At 43.0% G+C, this 21070-nt stretch overlaps 1 protein-coding gene and 1 pseudogene across 1 annotated transcript in view; both read right to left on the bottom strand.

Moving 5' to 3' along the window:
• Window positions 1–21070, bottom strand: part of C8H1orf174 (chromosome 8 C1orf174 homolog) — a 177627-nt gene that overhangs the window by 116024 nt on the left and 40533 nt on the right. The gene's annotated exons all lie outside the window — the stretch shown is intronic.
• On the bottom strand, window positions 5477–5595 carry LOC128639339 (uncharacterized; annotated as a pseudogene).

Raw genomic sequence — 21070 nt, 5'->3', positions numbered from 1 at the left:
CCGACACCAACATTGGCAAGATGTCTGGGTCAATGGGCAGGCGGCTCAAGGAATGAGAGATACGGGGGCCACCATCTCTTTGATTCAGCCTCACCTTGTTCCCCCCTCTGGCTACACTGGACGGACCCTCGCTGTAGGGGTAGCAGGAGGTGCTGTTCTGAGGGTTCCTACAGCCTGGATCCATTTGGACTGGAAAACCGACGCCCGCAATATAGAAGTGGGGGTTATGCAAAAATCCCTGCCGAGGTCCTGTTGGGAAACGACCTTGGCCACCTTGTCTCTGCCTTTTTGGGGGACACCACTCCAGACACCTGCCCTGTGACTACCCGCCAGCAGGCCAGATGCCAAGCCACCTCACCAACTCTGGGGACCCAGGTAAGACCTACTGCCCCGACTCCTACCTTACCCCGACTGACCGTCCCCACTAAACCCGAACTTGCCGACACCCCCCCTGGGCAACCCCTTCCGACTTCGCCAAAGAGACCTTGAGCGACCCGACCCTAGCCCCTTGCCGAGACCGAGTAGGTGCTGACGCCCAGGGCCCCGGAGACTAAATGTTCCAGTGGGAGGGTGAGCTCCTGTACCGGATCTCCAAGAGGAGAAAAGGACCGGTGCCCAAATGCCAGCAGGTTGTAACAAAGAAGTTTCAGTCCAACCTGCTGAAAATAGGGCATGACATTCCCTTAGCTGGCCACTTAGGAAAACAAAGGACCCACCACCGCTTGACTCAAACCTTCTTCTGGCCAGGCATTACAGCCGATATTAAGGAATACTGTAAATCCTGTGAGGGTTGCCAAAAGGTAGGAAAGACGGGAGATCATACGAAAGCCCCCCTCCATCCCCTGCCCATTATTGATGAACCCTTTAGCCGAGTAGCAGTAGACATCGTGGGGCCATTAGCTCGGCCCAGCCCCTCAGAAAAGAAATACATCCTTACGGTGGTAGACTATGTCATCCGATACCCAGAGGCAATCCACTTGGCCAATATCCAGACGGAGACCATAGCAGATGTGATGCTCCGGATATTCTCCAGGGTAGGCTTCCCACAGGAAGTGGTTTACAATCAGGGAAGGCAGTTCACTGCGGAAATCACTCAACAACTCTGGAATTTGTGCGGAATTGAACCCCTGCACAGCGCCCCTTATCATCCCCAAACAAATGGACTGTGTGAGAGGTTTAACGGGACCCTAAAGCAACTGCTTCGGCGTTCTCTGCCACTCACAGGGACAGGGAAAAATTCCTGCCGCGTCTCCTCTTTGCATATCGAGAGGTGCCTCAGGAATCCCCAGGTTTTTCCCCCTTTGAACTACTGTATGGTCGAATGGTTAGGGGCCAGCTAGATTTGGTACGAGGCCACTGGGAGGGAGCCACAGGGGGAGAAGAGCACTCTGTTGTGGGGTACGTACTCCAGCTCAGGGACCGGCTGCAGGACCTGGCAGCCCAGGTCCGTGAGACGCTTCAGGCCTCTAAGCACAAACAGAAGCGATGGTACGATCACAATGCCCGTACCCGAACTCTGATAGTGGGACAGAAGGTCCTCGCCCTGAAGCCTGTCAAAACAGACAAGCTACAGGCCTCTTGGCAAGGACCCTACCGGGTTGTAGAACAACACCACATACCTGGTAGCAAAGTGTTCAGATGAAAGGAGCCGTCGGACATTTCATGTGAATACGTTGAAGGAATACATAGAAAGACCCAGAGATGTGGCCGCTATCTGTGCGCCGACAGTGGAGGACTCTGAAAGGCTTCCAATGCCGGAGCTGCCCGGACCTACTGACATATCCCTAGACGACAGGTTAGAGCTCGGACAGAAAAGGCAGGTCCGGCGACTCCTAGAACAGAGAAGTGACATGTTCTCTACTGTCCCTTGGTTTACCACCAAAGCCATCCACCGGGTGGAGACCCCAGGACAGACCCCCCTGCGACAGGCTGCCTACAGGGTTCCAGAGGCCGTCAGGGAAAGTATGCACCGGGAGCTCCGGTGAATGTTGGACCTCGGTGTCATTGAACCGTCCAACAGTCCCTGGGCCTCCCTGGTAGTGTTAGTACCTAAGAAGGACGGAACTACCCGGTTCTGCGTTGACTACCGTAGACTCAACGACAGAACCACCACTCACGCCTATCCCATGCCCCGAGTAGATGACCTGTGAGATCGAATCGCCCGGGGCCACTTCCTGACTACCCTCGACCTTTGCAAGGGTTATTGGCAAATTCCCCTCGACCCTGAGTCCATCCCCAAGTCTGCTTCATCACTCCCTTCGGCTTATACCAGTTTAAGGTCATGCCGTTTGGAATGAAGAAAGCCCCAGCCACTTTCCAAAGAATGGTAGACCGCCTGTTAGATGGCCTCCAGGACTATGCCTGTGCATACCTGGATGACATCGCTATCTATAGCAAGACCTGGGAGGACCATCTGGTCCACCTAGGCGTCTTAGATTGTCTTCGAGCCGCCGGACTAACCTTGAAGCCAGATAAGTGTACCATTGGGCACTCGGAGGTTCAATACTTGGGCCACCGAGTTGGCTGCGGTAAGCAGCGACCCGAACCGGCCAAAGTCAAGGTAGTGGCTAACTGGCCCACCCCCAGGACCAAAACCCAAGTCCTTGCCTTTCTGGGTACTGTAGGCTACTACCGGAGGTTTGTCCCCAATTACACCACCCTTGCCAAACCCCTGACTGACCTGATCTGTAAACGACTTCCGACAGGTCCTGTGGTCCCCCAAATGTGTGAACAAGCCTTCCAGAGTCTTAAGTCTGCCTTAATCTCTGCTCCAGTACTGGTCGCTCCTAACCCAGACAAACGCTTTCTGTCCACACAGATGCCTCCATGTTCGGGTTGGGGGCCATACTAAGTCAGGCAGACGAGGAAGGAAAGGACCACCCGTTGCCTACCTCAGTTGAAAACTGCTACCCCGGGAAGTAGGCTATGCGGCGGTCGAGAAAGAGTGTCTGGCGCTGGTATGGGCTTTGAAGAAGTTGCAGCCCTACCTATATGGAAGACCCTTCATCGTCCTCACTGACCATAATCCCCTTGTATGGCTCAACCGAGTTTCTGGGGACAATGGGAGACTGTTGAGGTGGAGCCTAGCCCTGCAGCCATTTAACTTTGACATTCAGTACCGACCGGGAAAAAGCAATGGGAATGCTGACGGACTTTTCCAGCGGACTCAAGAGGCATAAATTCCTTGGACATCCCCAGGCCGACCCGTATGTGGAACTAGCCGGGCCTGCCGAACTGGAGGGGGGGAGATGTCACGGATACCAGGCTGCAAGGGATAAACCCCTACCCCCCCCTATAACCTCACCCCTGTTGTTTCTCAGTGGTTTTGGGCTCCTCAGAGCAACCACAATCCCTGGAAGCTTTGGTTTGCTTGTCTTGTGAAAAGCTGGTGTATGACCAGGAAAACCCTGCTAGGCTAGCCGGGCCCCTGGAACTCCCGGTCGGCCGACTCACCACGGACACCCGCCTAACCCTTCTCAGGCTGTCCGGGCTCCTGGAACTCCCTGTCAGCCACAGGAAAGCAGGACACCCGCTAACTTTACCCCTGGTCGCTCCAGCAACCATGTGCCCCAGAGCTCCGCTCTTTTGGGGATTAGTAGCCCCTAGGGAGGACAAGAAGTGGGGGAATTACCGGAGGGGAGCTGCTTTGGGAACTGTGGGTTTTGGACACCCCTACCCCCATAACTTCAACGGGCTGTATCTCCGGTCCCCAATAACGAATCACGACACTTTTTGGACTGCGGCATCTGGGCACCGAAATGCCGCCGCTCCCCCGGGATCACCCCAAAACAGTCACCACTGTGTCCTGGGATTCTGTGGGACTATGGTTGCTATGGAGGTGCCGGTCAGTCTGGAGGGGCGGGAATGGTGGGAAAACTGTGGCATTGTCTCCCTGTTTTATCAAGATGTGTGTGTGTGTATAAAAGATGTGTGTTTCTCCCAATAAAGGCATTTCTTATTTCACCTGAATGCTAGTCTGGCTAGTCATTTAGGTGGGCTCCTGCTAGAATCACTTTCCTGGGCTACATAGGAATCACTTTCCTGGGCTACATAGGAGCTTGTTCCAGGCAGCGGAAGGACCCGTTTGGCTGAGCTACCCAGCCGGGGTAGCCGGGGATCCGTCACAACAGGACCTTTACGCAGATTACGAGGACCTCTTTCTTCACTGGATTCTCAGATCACCTAAAAGGATAAATCTATCCCAAGAAGAACAACATTTGAATCCTATCCTGTATCCCACTGATACCGATTCCACAGCCCCAGGGTCTGTGACATTGTGGATCCAAGCCTAATCACAGAACAAAGAAGCTCCATAGAGCTGACTAGACTCAGAGGAAGGATTCTTGGATTGAAACCTTTTAATCCAAGGTAGACAGAATCTTCAACGAAACCTGGATTGCTCCAGTTTGTAGAGAAAGACTTGTCTCTACTAAATGACAAAAAATAAAATTCTGTCAACCCCTTAGGGTTACATATCTTGTATAGAGGACTGAAAGTCTTTTTCCCTGGAAAAAATATGGCCAAACCAGGTCCAACTAAAGTCCTGCCCAAAAATGACAAAGACAGAAGAATGGATCTTGATGAAACATCTGCCAACTAAGATTTTAGTTACAGAGCTCTGCAAGCTAAAATTGCAAAGCTAGAATTCTAGCTAAAAATTCTACATTATAGAGAGGCAAATAGGGAACTTCAAATGCTACATTTCACAGGTATATAGTCTTATAAACACAGGAAATGGTAATGATACATGAAAACATACACACTAATCAAGTCCCAGAACATAAAAAAATATTAAAGTATATATTTAATATATGACAAGGACAAATAAAATTCCTTCAGTTTTAGGAAAATAAAAATATGTAACCTCTGAATCTATAATGTATTCATAGGCCCTACTATGATATAAAAAACAAACAACTTGCGGGCACTTAGATTGCTAAGTACTCTACCAGCCGTCTTCAAGAAATCCTGGATTGCTCTGCACCCAAAGATTTGAACTCACAATGTAGTCCAAGTCAGACATGCTAACCACTGACTACATCAGGAGTTCCAGTGTGTGGAAATCTCCTAAAATGAAGGAAAGTAACTGCACAAAATACACAGAAAAAAAAATGAAAGTATTTGACTTGCCACCAGATGGCAGAAAATATCATTAAAATACAGGATCTTTCCTCATGCCAAGTGTAACATTTTTATTACACAATTCCTTTAACCCTGAGGTAGAAAGGAACGCTTTCCACCTGATGGGACAGTTTCAGCCAGATCGGGTCCAAATAAAGTCTTGCCCATATAAGGCAAAAACAGAAAATAGGATTTGGATGTAACATCCGCAGACCAAGACATCAGTCACAGAGCTCTGCGAGCTAGAACTGCAAGGCTAGAAAAATCTCTTGCATGTTGGTCACAGATAAAGAATTAGTCAGCTTTAGAATCTTGCTCCTATCCTAGATATCCTTTATAGGATACTCCTCCGATAAGCCTAGCGCACCTGGAGTTCCCAGGTGGTCTCCCATCCAGGTATTGACCAGGCCTTGCCCTGCTTAACTTGCGAGAACAGATAGGATCGGGTGAAACCAGAGCAGAGTGGCGATGTACTCAGAACAGACAAAGAAACCCTCCATTCCCATTCAAAAGATAATATCCCGCAGGTGAATATTGATTCTTGACTAAGGTGGACATAGTGCCAAATATCAGAGACTGAAGCACATTATATGTCTGTACAAAGTTATTCAACAGCGCGTCAATCACCTATAAAAAAGGATTAAAGAAGGGCTGCGAATATAAAAAGAATAAAAAGATTGCGCCTTAAAATATAAAAGGAGCTAAACTAGAATTGAGTTGTCACCAGATGGCGCCAAATACAATCAAAACACAGAATGAATCAGGAGAATACATTCTGAAAATAAATCTGCATGGACATATTCATTATGACACAAATAATCACCTCAGCCCTTATTTCTGTATAAGAAATAATCTTGAAAAATAAAGTACAAGGACATAAGAATATTATGAGCAACTCAGCCCTAAATGTCCTTAGTAACATTGATTAGCAGATAACTGCCACCAGATGGCAGGGAAATAGAAGAAACACTGTATGTATCAGAAAATATGTTCAGAAGTATTCTGCAGCAAAAACGTTTAATAAAACAGTTGATTGTATTAATAATAAGAGTCTCCTTCTTACAGAATATACATGCACCCGATCCTTAGAAGGCTAGGCTTAAATGTAGATGTAAATGCACTCAGATCGCACAACTCGTTGCGAAAAAATCCAAAATGGCACCAATATCTAAACACCGTCAGCGGATCCTGAGAGGAGGAGAAAAATAAAGTTCAACCCCAAACTGCACAAATCTACTGAGCATCCCGCTGCACAAATTGCCCGAGTATTTAGTTGACAATCTGCGGGAAAATATCCGCCAACAATGGCAGTCATCTCCTGAGCGGGAAACGAATACCCGATAACAAGCAGGAGAATTCAGACAGGCATAACAGCCTGAGTTAATGTAACATACATTGACTATGCAGGCAAAAACAGACGCTTACTTCTGTATAAGCTGAGTGCGCCATAAACCAACTGAACCCGCTACAAGAGGTAATTAGATATTATGTACTGTGCCACTTAGACACATTAAACCTCTGTTTAAACAGACCATGTAGGAAAAATAATGGGAATTATGACTGCCCAGCAAAGCCGTATCCCACACCCATAAAGCCTGGGCTTAGCTCAAATTTGCCCGGCAATTGAAGTTGCAAAATCCCTTCACAAGCATAAAGCTAAATAGCTGCTCAGCTGCAAATATCCCACAGTGGATATATAAATTAAGAATAAATAAATACCTTCTGAGGGTAGTAAGAAGCAGGTCCCACTGTGACCCTGAATATCCCAGTCCTCCTTCGAAAATATCTCCGTCTAAGAAATATAAATAAAAGGACTTACCCTCAGGAAACTTCTGCTGTGGAGCAGGCACAGCAGCTACTGGTCTGATAGCCGCACTTGACCGCTAACAGGGACCTGTAGAAAAAGAAAGAACAGAGTAACCAACCCTGGCTTTCTATAAGGGGTAGCAATAATGTTAGAAATAAAGCAAAGGCAACCTCGCCTTAACTGCTAATAGTCACCACTACTCTTACTGAAGAGATTGACGTGGACACAGCAATCCTTGCTTGCAGGGAAAAGTACCCATAAAAGGTTTAACTATCTTTAGACACCAACTTTGCACATCCTCCATTGACAGAGGCAAAGAGAATGACTGGGGATTATGGGTAAGGGAAGTTACACTTAACAGCTTTACTGGGGTGCTCTTTGCCTCCTCTTGCTGGCCACAAGTTGAATATCCCACTAGTAATTGAAATAACGTTGTGGACTCTCCATGTCATAAGAAAGAAAGCAAAACCTTAAAACGATAAACTCAGAAAAAAGTACGCAGAGAAGACATGTTGCAGCCCACAATGCTGCAATTGTTCTTGTAGAAAGAGCTGTAATACTCTTCGAAGGCGACCTTCCCGTCTTCAAGAAAGTCTTGAATCCCTTTTTATGAGTCAAGAAGTCAACACTATCTTAATAGCTATCTGGCCCTTACTAAACTCAGTAGTGAAAAAACAAACAAGAAGTTATCTTTTAGCTGCTTGAAGATAGTGTTTACTACATTTAAATTATGTAATATCCGCTACCTAGAGTTAGCATGAACTGAAAACAATGAAGGAACAACCATCTCTTGATGGTATTTTCCTTAGGAAAAAAAAAATCATATTTAGTACAAAGTATAGTCTTCACTTTGTGAATAGTGAGAAATGTAGAACCACAAAACAAGGTTGACAATTCAGAAACTCTTTTTGCTGAAAATATTTCTAATAGTAAGAGTACTTTCCAAGATAATAGTTGATGATAGTGGAATGCAATGGTTCAAAAGAACCTTGTAATACAGAGAAAAGTAAGTTTAGATTCCAGGATGAGAAATATGTTCCATCAGTAGTCTTAATTCTATGTAACTAAAGTTTAGCCAACTTCCTATGAAAAGATACTGTATATAGCAGAAATTAAACCATTTAGAAGTTAGTGGACAAACCCTTGTCAAGGCTATCCTGAGAAAATTGAAGGATTCTAGGAAACCAAAAGGAATACCAAGAAAACCCTCTGGAAGAACACCACTCAGAATATGTCTTCCAATCTTGTGATAAATCTCCTGTGTTACAGGTTTTCTGGCCTGCATCAAAGATTTAATGACAATCAAAGAACACTATGTTCCCAAACTAATCGTTCAAACTCCACGCAATTAAATTAGAGATAGGAAGGATGTCTACAGATTTTGTGTTCAAGAGAAAGATTGACTGACGGAGAAATCCAAAGCAATCTGTGTGCCAAATGAACATAATTATTTGACCGTGTGAGGTAGCAAGGCCATTAAACGGGTCTTTAGTGAAGAGCAGGGGGCAAAAGAAACTTTGACTGAAGCAGTTACCATAAAACCCACCACCTCCATGCACCAAGCTACCAATGGAATGTAGCTCTTAGTAGGGAGAGACACACCCTCTGATCTTTAGTTTGCAAAGTTCTGTCAGGAACTAGATGCATAAGGATTGAGTCTATTATGACTCCTGTAAATGCTACCCTTATAGCAGGATATAAGGAGCTTTAGGTACATTGATACTCCAAATATTGTCTTGAAAAAAGAAAGGAGTTTGAGAGTATGAGCAATAGCTATTGACAGTAAATAAGCTTGCACTAGAAATCAACCAGATAAGGAGCAACTGAAATGTCCTGATTCTGATCACCGGCAAGATTGTATCCTACACAGAGTAACTAACTTGTAGAGTTTTGCAGATATACAAACCTCAGGAACTAAAAATAATCACTGTTTATAGGGATGTGCAGATGAAAATCCTTGAGGTCTATAATAGCTATTAACATGACCCTTTGGATTAAAAGGGACAGTCTACACCAAAATTGTTACGGTTTAAAAAGATAGATAATGCCTTTACTAACCATTCACCAGCTTTGCACAACAAACATAGTTATATTGATATACTTTTTAACATTTAAACCTCTAAATGTCTGCCTGTTTCTAAGCCACTAAAGACAGCCTCTTATCACATGCTTTTTTATTTGCTTTTCACAACAGGAGACTGCTAGTTCATGTGGGCTATATAGATAACATAGTGCTCAAGCCCATAGAGTTATTTAAGAGTCAGCACAACACATCACTAATTGACTAAAATGCAAGTCAATAGATAATAAATAAAAAGTCATGTGATCAGGGAGCTGTCAGAAGATGCTTAGATACAAGATAATCACAGAGGTAAAGAGTATATTAATAGAACTGTGTTGGTTATGCAAAACAGGGGAATGGGTAATAAAGGGATTATCTATCTTTTAAATAATAACAATTCTGGTTTCCCTTTAAGGGAAAAAAAAAAGTGAGAAATGTTCCCAATACGTTTAGGGATGTTAAATCCAGGACAGGATTGTAAATCCCTCGGAACAATGTACAGATTGGGTTAAAAAAAAAAATCTCTTGATCCTGAGATTACACAGGTACTGGGATTAATTATTCCTATATCCTCCAAATTCTTTCATAAAGGTTGCCGCCTCTGAAAGATCATTGGTAACTTTTAGTTGGGACCGTTGGCCAATAAGGAGGACAAAAACACTCACTCTTGAATGTAGTATACATGTACCTACTTAAGCATGTTTACATATTTAGACTGACATGTGGCCTTCTTGACTAAAGGAGCAGCACATATCGACCAGCAGGTACACATTAGATACTTGTAAATCCATATCCAGAATAAGCAAAGACTGCATATACTCACATAGTAAATATACAAAGTGAATATTCAATGAAAATATTCATAATTAATGCTCAGTGTCTGCATGATAAACGTTTGTGCATACATATAAATCACTCATATAATGGTATAAAAAAAAGATAATAGATCTCATCTCTAAAGGATCTCTACTGATAGTAAAAATATTCATGACCAATGTTCAGTATCTGCATGAAAGAACCTTTGTGCACATAAATCACACAGGTATACAAGAGATACCAATATATCTTATCTCTAAAGGATCTCCATTGTTGTATCAAAATACAGATAAAATCTGCAGGACCGCATTTGGAAAAAACATAATTTATGCTTACCTGATAAATTTATTTCTCTTGTAGTGTAGTCAGTCCACGGGTCATCCATTACTTGTGGAATATATCTCTTCCTAACAGGAAGCTGCAAGAGGATCACCCAAGCAGAGCTGCTATATAGCTCCTCCCCTCACATGTCATATTCAGTCATTCGACCAAAGCAGACGAGAAAGGAGAAACCATAGGGTGCAGTGGTGACTGGAGTTTAATTAAAATTTAGATCTGCCTTAAAGACAGGGCGGGCCGTGGACTGACTACACTACAAGAGAAATAAATTTATCAGGTAAGCATAAATTATGTTTTCTCTTGTTAAGTGTAGTCAGTCCACGGGTCATCCATTACTTATGGAATACCAATACCAAAGCTAAAGTACACGGATGAAGGGAGGAACAAGGCAGGAACATTAAACAGAAGGAACCACTGCCTGAAGTACCTTTCTCCCAAAAATAGCCTCCGAAGAAGCAAAAGTGTCAAATTTGTAAAATTTTGAAAAAGTGTGAAGTGAAGACCAAGTTGCAGCCTTGCAAATCTGATCAACAGAGGCCTCATTTTTAAAGGCCCAGGTGGAAGCCACAGCTCTAGTAGAATGAGCTGTAATCCTTTCAGGAGGCTGCTGTCCAGCAGTCTCATAGGCTAAACGTATAATGCTACGAAGCCAAAAAGAGAGAGAGGTAGCCGAAGCCTTTTGACCTCTTCTCTGTCCAGAGTAAACGACAAACAGGGAAGAAGTTTGACGAAAATCTTTAGTTGCCTGCAAATAGAACTTCAGGGCACGGACTACGTCCAGATTATGCAAAAGTCGTTCCTTCTTTGAAGAAGGGTTAGGACACAGTGATGGAACAACAATCTCTTGATTGATATTCCTGTTAGTAACTACCTTAGGTAAGAACCCAGGTTTAGTACGCAGAACTACCTTGTCTGAATGAAAAATCAGATAAGGAGAATCACAATGTAAGGCAGATAACTCAGAGACTCTTCGAGCCGAGGAAATAGCCATCAAAAACAGAACCTTCCAGGATAACAGCTTGATATCAATGGAATGAAGGGGTTCAAATGGAACGCCTTGAAGAACGTTAATAACTAAGTTTAAGCTCCACGGCGGAGCAACAGTCTTAAACACAGGCTTAATCCTAGCTAAAGCCTGACAAAAAGCCTGAACGTCTGGAACTTCAGCCAGACGTTTGTGTAGAAGAATAGACAGAGCAGAAATCTGTCCTTTTAACGAACTAGCAGATAAGCCCTTTTCTAAACCCTCTTGTAGAAAGTACAATATCCTAGGAATCCTAACCTTACTCCATGAGTAACTCTTGGATTCGCACCAATATAAATATTTACGCCATATCTTATGGTAAATTTTTCTGGTAACAGGCTTCCTAGCCTGTATTAAGGTATCAATAACCGACTCCGAGAAGCCACGCTTTGATAGAATCAAGCGTTCAATCTCCATGCAGTCAGCCTCAGAGAAATTAGATTTGGATGGTTGAAAGGACCCTGAATTAGAAGGTCCTGTCTCAGAGGCAGAGACCACGGTGGACAGGACGACATGTCCACTAGGTCTGCATACCAGGTCCTGCGTGGCCACACAGGCGCTATCAGAATCACCGAAGCTCTCTCCTGTTTGATCTTGGCAATCAAACGAGGAAGCATCGGAAATGGTGGAAACACATAAGCCATGTTGAAGACCCAAGGGGCTGTCAGAGCATCTATCAGCACCGCTCCCGGGTCCCTGGACCTGGATCCGTAACAAGGAAGCTTGGCGTTCTGGCGAGACGCCATGAGATCCAGATCTGGTTTGCCCCAACGATGAATCAGTTGAGCAAAGACCTCCGGATAAAGTTCCCACTCCCCCGGATGAAAAGTCTGGCGACTTAGAAAATCCGCCTCCCTGTTCTCCACGCCTGGGATGTAAATCGCTGACAGGTGGCAAGAGTGAGACTCTGCCCAGCGAATTATCTTTGAGACTTCCAACATCGCTAGGGAACTTCTGGTTCCCCCTTGATGGTTGATGTAAGCCACAGTCGTGATGTTGTCCGACTGAAATCTGATGAACCTCAGAGTTGCTAACTGAGGCCAAGCTAGGAGAGCATTGAATATTGCTCTTAATTCCAGAATATTTATTGGGAGGAGTTTCTCCTCCTGAGTCCATAATCCCTGAGCCTTCAGGGAGTTCCAGACTGCGCCCCAGCCTAGAAGGCTGGCGTCTGTTGTTACAATCGTCCAATCTGGCCTGCGAAAGGTCATCCCCTTGGACAGATGTGGCCGAGAAAGCCACCATAGAAGAGAATCTCTGGTCTCTTAATCCAGATTTAGTAGGGGGGACAAATCTGAGTAATCCCCGTTCCACTGACTTAGCATGCACAATTGCAGCGGTCTGAGATGCAGGCGCGCAAATGGTACTATGTCCATTGCCGCTACCATTAAGCCGATTACTTCCATGCACTGAGCTACTGACGGGTGTGGAATGGAATGAAGGACACTGCAAGCATTTAGAAGTTTTGATAACCTGGCCTCTGTCATGTAAATTTTCATCTCTACAGAATCTATAAGAGTCCCTAGAAAGGGAACCCTTGTAAGTGGTAATAGAGAACTCTTTTCCACGTTCACCTTCCACCCATGCGACCTCAGAAATGCCAGAACTATCTCTGTATGAGACTTGGCAGTTTGAAAACTTGACGCTTGTATCAGAATGTCGTCTAGGTACGGAGTCACCGCTATGCCTCGCGGTCTTAGTACCGCCAGAAGTGAGCCCAGAACTTTTGTAAAGATTCTTGGAGCCGTAGCTAATCCAAAGGGAAGAACTACAAACTGGTAATGCCTGTCTAGGAAAGCAAATCTTAGGTACCGATAATGATCCTTGTGAATCGGTATGTGAAGGTAGGCATCCTTTAAGTCCACTGTGGTCATGTACTGACCCTCTTGGATCATGGGAAGGATGGTTCGAATAGTTTCCATTTTGAATGATGGAACTCTTAGGAATTTGTTTAGGATTTTTAAGTCCAAGATTGGTCTGAAGGTTCCCTCTTTCTTGGGAACCACAAATAGATTTGAATAGAATCCTTGCCCGTGTTCCGTCCGCGGAACTGGGTGGATCACCCCCATTAGTAAGAGGTCTTGTACACAGCGTAGAAACGCCTCTTTCTTTATTTGGTTTGCTGATAACCTTGAAAGATGAAATCTCCCTCGTGGAGGAGAAGTTTTGAAGTCCAGGAGATATCCCTGAGATATGATCTCCAACGCCCAGGGATCCTGGACATCTCTTGCCCAAGCCTGGGCGAAGAGAGAAAGTCTGCCCCCCACTAGATCCGTTTCCGGATAGGGGGCCCTCTCTTCATGCTGTCTTAGGGGCAGCAGCAGGTTTCTTGGCCTGCTTGCCCTTGTTCCAGGACTGGTTAACTTTCCAGCCCTGCCTGTAACGAGCAACAGCTCCTTCCTGTTTTGGAGCGGAGGAAGTTGATGCTGCTCCTGCCTTGAAGTTACGAAAGGCACGAAAATTAGACTGTTTGGCCTTTGATTTGGCCCTGTCCTGAGGTAGAGCATGGCCCTTACCTCCCGTAATGTCAGCTATAATTTCTTTCAAGCCGGGCCCGAATAAGGTCTGCCCTTTGAAAGGAATATTAAGCAATTTAGATTTAGAAGTCACGTCAGCTGACCAGGATTTAAGCCATAGCGCTCTGCGCGCTTGGATGGCGAATCCGGAGTTCTTAGCCGTAAGTTTAGTTAAATGTACGACGGCATCAGAAACAAATGCGTTAGCTAGCTTAAGTGCTTTAAGCTTGTTCATAATTTCATCCAATGGAGCTGTGCGAATGGCCTCTTCCAGAGACTCAAACCAGAATGCCGCCGCAGCAGTGACAGGCGCAATGCATGCAAGGGGCTGTAATATAAAACCTTGTTGAACAAACTTTTTCTTAAGGTAACCCTCTAATTTCTTATCCATTGGATCTGAAAAGGCACAACTATCCTCCACCGGGATAGTGGTACGCTTAGCTAAAGTAGAAACTGCTCCCTCCACCTTAGGGACCGTCTGCCATAAGTCTCGTGTGGTGGCGTCTATAGGAAACATTTTCCTAAATATGGGAGGAGGGGAAAAAGGCACACCAGGTCTATCCCACTCCTTGCTAATAATCTCTGTAAGCCTTTTAGGTATAGGAAACACGTCAGTACACACCGGTACCGCATAGTATTTATCCAACCTACATAATTTTTCTGGAATTGCAACCGTGTTACAATCATTCAGAGTCGCTAATACCTCCCCTAGCAATATGTGGAGGTTCTCAAGCTTAAATTTAAAATTAGAAATCTCTGAATCCAGTCTCCCTGGATCAGATCCGTCACCCACAGAATGAAGCTCTCCGTCTTCATGTTCTGCAAACTGTGACGCAGTATCTGACATGGCTCTCACCTCATCCGCGCGCTCTGTCCTTAACCCAGAGCTATCGCGCTTGCCTCTTAATTCTGGTAATTTAGATAATACTTCTATCATAACAGTAGCCATGTCTTGTAAAGTGATTTGTAAGGGCCTCCTTGATGTACTTGGCGCCACAAAATCACGCACCTCCTGAGCGGGAGGCGAAGGTACTGACACGTGAGGAGAGTTAGTCGGCATAACTTCCCCCTCGTTGTCTGGTGATAATTTCTTTACATGTAAAGATTGACTTTTATTTAAAGTAACATCAATGCAATTAGTACACAAATTTCTATTGGGCTCCACATTGGCCTTTAAACATAGTGAACAAAGAGATTCATCTGTGTCAGACATGTTTAAACAGACTAGCAATGAGACTAGCAAGCTTGGAAATACTTTTCTAAATAAATTTACAAGCAATATAAAAAACGCTACTGTGCCTTTAAGAAGCACAAAAAGCTGTCACAGTTGAAATAACAATGAACCAAAATAGTTATAGCAACCAATTTTTCACAGTAGATGTATTAAGTTAGCAAAGGACTGCACCCACCAGCAAATGGATGATTAACCCCTTAATACCCAAAAACGGATAACAATTTAATAATTAACGTTTTTATCACAGTTAAAACACACTGTCACAGGTCTGCTGTGACTGATTACCTCCCTCAAAATGAATTTTGAAGACCCCTGAGCTCTCTAGAGACGATCTGGATCATGGAGGATGAAGTAGACAGATTGTGACTGAATTTTTACTGCGCAAAAAAGCGCTAAAATAGGCCCCTCCCACTCATATTACAACAGTGGGGAAGCTCAGATAACTGTTTCTATGCCAGTAAACGTTTTAAACATACATTTGAAAAATTATGAATTGTTATTAATAAGCCTGCTACCAGTCGCTTTTACTGCAGTTAAGGCTCATACATTACTTCAGTATTAACAGTATTTTCAGAGTCAATTCCATTCCTTAGAAAAATACATTCAGTGTACACACACTCATCAGCCTAATACCAGTCGCTATCACTGCATTTAAGGCTGAACTTACTTTACATTGGTATCAGCAGTATTTTCTCAGTCAATTCCATTCCTCAGAAAAATAATTTACTGCACATACCTCGTTTGCAGGGGGGCCCTGCATGCTATTCCCCTTTTCTGAAGTTACCTCACTCCTCAGATGAGAACAGCCAGTGGATCTTAGTTACGTCTGCTAAGATCATAGAAAACGCAGGCAGATTCTTCTTCTAATACTGCCTGAGAACAAACAGCACACTCCGGTGCCATTTAAAATAACAAACTTTTGATTGTAGAAATAAACTTAGTTAAAAAACAGCACAGACCTCTCACAGCGACCTATCTTTAGTTAGGCTGCAAGAGAATGACTGAATATGACATGTGAGGGGAGGAGCTATATAGCAGCTCTGCTTGGGTGATCCTCTTGCAGCTTCCTGTTAGGAAGAGATATATTCCATAAGTAATGGATGACCCGTGGACTGACTACACTTAACAAGAGAAAAGAAAACATGGAGTACAATAGGACATGTAATGTCTTGAAGTTTTGCCTATGTAAAAAAATATTATTTGTGCTGTTGAACATAAACAGATGTTAGTGATTTGTATGTCATAATAGTGTACAGAACCTGCCTGAAGTACATTACTGCAAACAATATTCTAAAGAGCCCTTAAGTATCCCCTGGCAGCTCCTATACGAGTACTTTCCACTTCCTGGGATTGGCAGGCACTGAGACTAAATTTGGATCTGGCCCACACTGCAAGAAAAACATAATTTATGTAAGAACTTACCTGATAAATGCATTTCTTTCATAGGAGCAAGAGTCCATGAGCTAGTGACGTATGGGATATACATTCCTACCAGGAGGGGGCAAAGTTTCCCAAGCCTCAAAATGCCTATAAATACACCTCCCACCACACATACCTCAGTTTTAATGTATAGCCAAGTAGTGAGGTGTAAAAAGGAGTAAAAAAGCATACAAAAAGAGGAACTGGAAAAAAGTAATGTGCTTTTATACAAAAAAAAATCATAACCACCAAAAAATAGGGTGGGTCTCATGGACTCTTGCCACTATGAAAGAAATGAATTTATCAGGTAAGTTCTTACATAAATTATGTTTTCTTTCATGTAAGTGGCAAGAGTCCATAAGCTAGTGACGTATCCTCTGAAAAAAATTAATCCAAATAATAAATAAGTTTTCTTAAATTTAGCAAATACATCAAAATTGTAAAATTTAGTAAATGCATACAAAGAAGACCAAGTTGCTGCTTTGCAAATCTGATCAACTGAAGCTCCATTCTTGAAAGCCCAAGAAGTGGCAACTAATCTAGTAGAATGAGCTGTAATTCTTTGAAGCGGAGATTACCCCGCCTCGAATAAGCCTTGTGAATCAAAAGTTTCAACCAAGATGCCAAAGAAATGGCAGAGGCTTTGTGACCTTTCCTGGAACCAGAGAAAATAACAAATGAACTAGTATTCTTCCTGAAATCCTTAGTAGCCTCAACATAGTATTTCAAAGCTCTTACCACATCCAAAGAATGTAGAGATCTCTCAAGAGAATTCTTAGGATTAGGACACAAGGAAGGAACAACAATTTCCTTACTAATGTTGTTAGAATTCACAACCTTAGGCAAAAATGTAAACAAAGTCTTCAAAACAGCTTTATTGTGATGGAATATCAGATAAGGAGACTCACAAGAGAGAGCAGACAACTCAGAAACTCAGGTAGCAGAAGAGATAGCCAAAAGAAACAATACTTTCCAAGAAAGTAGTTTAATATCCAAAGAATACATAGGCTCAAAAGGAGGAGCCTGCAAAATCCTTAAAACCAAATTCAGACTCCGAGGAGAAATAGACTTAATAACGGGTTTGATACGAACCAAAGCCTGAACAAAACAGTGAATATCAGGAAGTTTAGCAATCGTTCTATGAAATAAAACCGAAAGAAACAGACTTAAGAGCCTATAACATAGTGTTAATCACTGAGTCAGAGAAACCTCTATGACTAAGAACGAAGCGTTCAATTTCCATACCATCAAATTTAGAAATTTGAGATCCGAATGGAAAAACAGCCCTTGAAACAAAAAGGTCTGACCTTAAAGGAAGTGGCCAAGGCTGGCAACAGGACATCCTGACAAGATCCGCATACCAGAACCTGTGAGGCCATGTTGGTGCTATCAGAAACACATGAGATTGTTCTATTATGATCTTGGAGATCACCCTTGGAAGAAGAACTAGAGGTGGAAAAATGTAAGCAGGTTGGTAAAACCAAGGAACTGCTAAAGCATCCACCATCTCTGCCTGAGGATCCTTGGATTTGAAAGATATCTGGGACATTTCTTGTTCAAACTAGAGGCCATCAAATCTATTTCTGGAAGACCCCACATTTGTACAATTTGAAGAAACACATCTGGATGGAGAGACCACTCCCCCGGATGCAAAGTCTGACGACTGAGATAATCTGCTTCCCAATTGTCTACACCTGGAATATAAATCACAGAAATTAGACAAGATTTGGACTCCGCCCAAGAAAGTATTCAAGATACTTCTTTCATTGCTAAGGAGCTGCGAGTCCCTCCCTGATGATTGACATATGCCACTGTTGTGATATTGTCTGTCTAAAAACGAATGAAAAGTTCTCTCTTTAACAGAGGCCAAGCCTGAAGAGCTCTGAAGATAGCACGGAGTTCTAAAATATTGATTGGTAACCTCGCCTCTTGAGGTTTCCAAACCCCTTGTGCTGTCAGAGACCCCCAGAGAGCTCCCCAACCTGAAAGACTTGTGTCCGTTGAGATCACAGTCCAAGAAGGACGAACAAAATCCGATGATGGTCCAACCACCATGACAGAGAGAGTTGAATGTTGGGATTTAAGTATATCAGTTGTGATATCCGAGTGTAATCCCTGCATCATTGATTCAGCATGCAAAGCTGCAGAGGTCTCATATGAAAACAAGCAAAGGGGATCGCGTCTGATGCTGCAGTCATAAGACCTAAAACTTCCATGCACATAGCCACTGAAGGGAACGATCGAGACTGAAGGTTTAGACAAGCTAAAACCAATTTAATTTGACTCTTGTCTGTTAAAGACAGAGTCATGGACACTGAATCTATCTGGAAACCTAAAAAGGTGACCCTTGTTTGAGAAATCAAGAAACTCTTTTGTAAAATGAGCCTCCAACCATGCCTTTGAAGAAACACTAGTTGTTTCGTGTGAGATTCTGCTAAATTTAAAGACTGAGCTAGTACCAAGATATCATCCAAATAAGGAAACACTGCAATACCCTGCTCTCTGATTACAGATAGAAGAGCATCGAGAACCGTTGAAAAGATTCTTGGAGCTGTCGCTAGGCCAAATGGAAGAGCGACAAACTGGTACTGGACTGCTTGTCTAGAAAAGAGAATCTCAGAAACCGATAGTGGTGTGGATGAATTGGAATATGAAGATAAGCATCCTGTAAGTCTATTGTGGACATAAAATGCCCTTGCTGAACAAAAGACAGAGTAGTCCTTATAGTCACCATCTTGAAAGTTGGAACTCTTAAAAATGATTTAAAAGTTTCAGATCCAGAACTGGTCTGAAAGAATTCTCTTTCTTTGGGACAATGAATAGATTTGAATAGAACCCCAAACCCTGTTCCTGTAGAGGAACTGGAACAATCACCCCTGAAAGCTCTAGATCTGAAACACATTTCAGAAAAGCCTGAGCCTTCACAGGATTTGTTGGAACATGAGAAAGAAAGACTCTTCCCACGGGAGGTCTCATTCTGAAACCTATTCGATAACCTTGAGACACAATATTCTGAATCCACTGATTGATTCTGGACGGAACCTGACCGCATTTCCTGAAATAATTTCAATTTGCCCCCCACCAGCTGAACTGGATTGAGGGCCGCACCTTCATGCAGTCTTGGGGCTGGATTTGTTTTTTTATAAGGCTTGGTTTTATTCCAATTTGAAGATGGTCTCCAATTGGAACCAGAGGCCTTAGGGGAAGGAGTAGACTTTTGTTCCTTATTCTGACGAAAGAAACAAAAACAATTAGGAGCCTTAAATTTACCCTAAGACTTTTTATCTTGAGGTAAAAAATCTCCTTTCCCCCCAGTAATAGTATAAATAATAGAATCCAATTGAGGACCAAATTCTTATCCTGGAAAGATAGAGATAGTAATCTAGATTTAGACAACATGTCAGCATTCCAAAATGTAAGCCATAAAGCTCTTCTGGCTAAAATAGCTGAAGACATATAGTTAACATTGATCTTAATAATGTCAAATATAGCATCACAAATGAAATGATTAGCATGTTGAAGTAGAAGAATAATGCTAGACAAATCAGTATCTTCTACCTGACGAGCTAAACTGTCCAACCAAAAAGTTGAAGCAGCAGCCACATCAGCCATAGAAATGGCAGGTCTAAGAATATAACCAGAATGTAAATAAGCTTTTCTTACATAGGATTCAATCTTTCTATCTAAAAGGATCCTTAAAAGAAGAACCATCTTTTATAGGAATAGTAGTAAGTTTGGCAAGAGTGGAAATAGCCCCATCAACCTTATGGACTTTTTCCCAAGACTCTAAATTAGCCACAGGAAAAGGATACAACTTTTTAAACCTAGAAGAAGGATTAAAAAAAGAACCAGGCTTAGACCATTCTTTAGTAATCATATCAAAAAAAGCATCTGGAATAGGAAAACCCTCAGGACTAGAATCTTCAATACCCAAAGTAACCAGAACTTCCTTTAACAAAAGAACGAATGTAATCATTCTTAGATCGGAAGATTTGTCAATTTCAGAATCTGAATCAGGATCCTCTGAACCAGAGGAATCCTTATCAGCAGGGGATATTTCAGCATGCTGTCGGTCAATACAAAGTTCATCTGAATTATGAGAAGTTTTAAAACACCTTTTACGTTTATTTGAAGGCGAAATAGCAGACATAGCCTTATCTATAGCTGCAGCAATATAATTATTTACATCTGCAGGAATATCAGGTACATTTGACGTTGAAGGAACAACAGACAATGTATTAGTACTAATAGAAACATTATCAGCATGCAAAAGCTTATGACAGATGCCACATACTTGGGTTGAAGAAATAACATCAGTTAATTTTCAACAGACACACTTAGCTTTGATAGAACTGTGTTCAGGCAGCATGGTTTCTACAGCAACATCAGAGGCAGGATCAGACTGAGACATCTTGCATGTAAACGTAAAAAGAAAAAAACAACAACATTTAAACAAAGTATCCAATTTCCTCATATAACAGTTTCACGAATGGGAAAAATGCAAAAAAATAGGCATCATAGCTCTTAACAATATGAAGAGAACCAGAAGCATTAAAGGAAGAGGGGCAATATACAAAAACTATTTGGCGCCAAGTATGACGCAAAAGGAAGTAAACATTTTGCCGCCAAAGCTAAAATCAGGAAATGACGTAACTCGCGTCATAACAAGCGCGACTTCACACCAAACTCACGTCAACAAAGACACAGGAAATGACACTCACTCTAGACGCAA

The sequence above is a fragment of the Bombina bombina genome, chromosome 8, assembly GCF_027579735.1.
Source record: "Bombina bombina isolate aBomBom1 chromosome 8, aBomBom1.pri, whole genome shotgun sequence".
NCBI classification, from domain to species: domain Eukaryota; kingdom Metazoa; phylum Chordata; class Amphibia; order Anura; family Bombinatoridae; genus Bombina; species Bombina bombina.
Note: the sequence above shows the minus strand (reverse complement) of the source record. Positions and strands in the feature narration are given on the sequence as shown.